The sequence below is a fragment of the Furipterus horrens genome, unplaced genomic scaffold (assembly GCF_987537825.1).
Source record: "Furipterus horrens unplaced genomic scaffold, mFurHor1.1.pri manual_scaffold_6, whole genome shotgun sequence".
Lineage (NCBI taxonomy): Eukaryota > Metazoa > Chordata > Mammalia > Chiroptera > Furipteridae > Furipterus > Furipterus horrens.
This window is the reverse complement of record NW_028327176.1, coordinates 33,684,227-33,686,923: the sequence shown is the minus strand read 5'-3', so window position 1 is coordinate 33,686,923 and position 2,697 is coordinate 33,684,227. Positions and strand designations below refer to the sequence as shown.

At 43.3% G+C, this 2,697-nt stretch overlaps 1 pseudogene; it reads right to left on the bottom strand.

The window, feature by feature from the left end:
- Nucleotides 1-1,200: 1,200 nt before the first annotated feature.
- On the bottom strand, nt 1,201-2,304 carry LOC150005955 (TBC1 domain family member 7 pseudogene; annotated as a pseudogene).
- Between the last annotated feature and the right edge of the window lie 393 nt (nt 2,305-2,697).

The following is a 2,697-nucleotide window of genomic DNA, read 5'->3' as shown; positions in this document are numbered from 1 at the left end:
TTTGCACCAGAAAGAAAGAAGGAACTCCTACCATTTGCGACAATATGGATGGAACTAGAGAGAATTATGCTTACAGAAATAAGCCAGACAACGAAAGACAAATAACATATGATATCACTTAACACAGGAAACTAATGAACAACACACACAAATGAGCAAAATTGAACCAGAGGCATGTAAACAAGGAGCAGACTAACAGTTACCGGGGGGAGGGGAGGAGGGAGAGTTAGAGGGTAAGTAGGGGAAGGGTCTAGTCAAGGAACATGTATAAATGACCCATGGACATGGACAATGGGGTGGGGATTGACTGTGGGAGAAGGGGTGGGCTGGGTCGGGGGGGGCAGTGGGAGAAAAAGTGGGATAACTGTAATAGAAAAACAAAAAATAAATAAATAAAACAGATTTGAGATAGATTTTAAATTATCTCTTTAGTTTTCAAAGTTGTTTGATAACTAAAATATATTTGACAACACTGTGCTTAATGACTTTTGAAGGAGCTGTTTGGGCTATCATTTGAGCATTGTCGGCCTGCAGAGATCTTAATGTGCAAATTATGAAAATGATGAACTTAAAGCAGTCTAGAAGCCTTTCAGGTTCAGTGGTGCCCAGGTTTCTCCAGGGTGCAAATGCACACCGACAATTGACTTGTACAGTTTCTTTGTCTAATGGCATTGAGTGATTGAGTGCTGAAAATGTGATTGTTTGCCCTTCCCATTGCTCACAAATTTTGCTCAGTAACCCATAATAATTCAGTTTCAATCAAATGAATCCATTCAAATGTATAAACAAGAACTGTAAATAACTATTTGTCTGTAATTTAATTAGAAGACTGGATTTCAAATTCTGGGTAGGGGCTTAAGCTGTACTGGCAGGCAGACCATCAACTACCATGTTATTTTTATAACTTAGCTAACTAGTTCCCATAGTATATTAAATTTTGTAGGAAAAGAGAATGATGGCAAGGATTTAATACCTGAGGGATTTCATTAGTAAGGTTGTTAATTAGCTTATGATGTACAAGGTACATTTCCCCTCTTTCTTGTTTCTCAAAATTAAATCTTGAATAAAAGAGATTCCTTTGTATTCTTTTTTTTTTAAACTGTAAGTCCTTTATTTAAACTTACTTAGCAAAACAAAGCCTCAGAAAAGCAGTCAGCTTAGACTTAAACGAGTACCACATGAACAAAAGTCAAGTCCAAGTTGTCAACAAAAGGAAGTTATTCTTTATTCCACAAAGTCACTAGCTTGGTGCTAATTAGAAAAAAGCAGGGCAGGGTGTGCTGATGCACTGCTTGTTAAAGCACCTACACCCACCCTGACTGAGCTGCTGTAGAAACTCCAACAACCCTTCTAAGTTGCATTCAGAGAGGAACGTTGTACTTCTGTGTAACCAAAAACTGCTGGTCACAACAAGGCAACACCAGGTCTCTTAATTAAATCATTTTACTAGAGAAGAAATTACACTTTGAGCACCAAAGCAAGAAGAGCCCTGCTTTCAATCAGTTTAGTAGATCATGTCCCCACAACAAAATGTTCAGGGCAGGCCTGGCAGACTGTCCACAGCTGAAGTTCAGGCTGAATGTACCGGGGTCCCACAGTGTTTGTGCCACAGGTCGATGGCCTTGCTCACAATCGCATCCGAGCTGTCCTGGGGAATATTTTCCAGAAACTTTATCTTCTCTGAATTGTTCAGTGCCATTACTTTTATTTTAAAGGTTAATAAAATTTCCACTGCAACAAAAACTAGGATCTTACAAGATCCACTTACAACTTTATCCCAAACCCTCTGTAAGCTGGATTCAGGCAAGCACCCTGCGAAGCACCTCTTGAATCAGAGATCATAAGGAAGTCTGGACAATGCAGAACACATCTTCAGATGACTCAGCAGCCTGCTATCTTCCATATTCAAGTATTGTTCAAAAGCCTTTGGCAGTGGGAAGGAGGGGCTTCGAGGCAACTTTCCAGACTCCAGCTGATACATGCGGAGATAGACTTCAACCTGAGGTGCAGCATCACTGACAAAGCGAACGACTTTCAGGGCATGAAGGACATCCGAGTACTGCCCCTTGTGACACATCATCACCTGGGCATGGGACTCATGGTGTGGAGGCAGGATCCCTAGAAGCACCTTCCACACCAATGCACGATACATGGATGGGAGAGGAAATCTTTGACTAAAAGTACAGTTTCTCAATATCCAAACGGTCATCTTTTAGGAGAGTTTCTAATGATTTCTTCAACTCCACGAAACCCCACCTTCTCATAATACACTGAACGAAAGTTTCTCTGATAATCCTCAGTCATGTTTCACTCTCTGTAGTGGAAACCCGAGTTGAAGCTAAGTGGTCCGGGGGAAGCCGCGGAGAGCAGGCGAGGGGCGCTGAGCGGCGGGCGGGCAGGCGGGCGTCCTGAGGGCCGGGCAGAGGGGCAAGGGCGCCACTAGCAGCCGGCCGGGCGGAGGGGAACGGCGGGCCAGCAGCCCCCAGCGCCGCCCGCCCACGACAGCGCGCCCGCCGCCGTCCAGATTCCTTTGTATTCTGTTTTAATCTCAGCTTGATTAGACTTGGCTGCCATGCCTTTAAAGCTCTATATGCTTACTGTATCCTGTGGGTAGACCAGCTAATGCCAAAGGCAGGAACTTGACAAGATACGTATATGTCTGTGCATTTCTTGCAGAAAACTATTCATTTTTAAGTA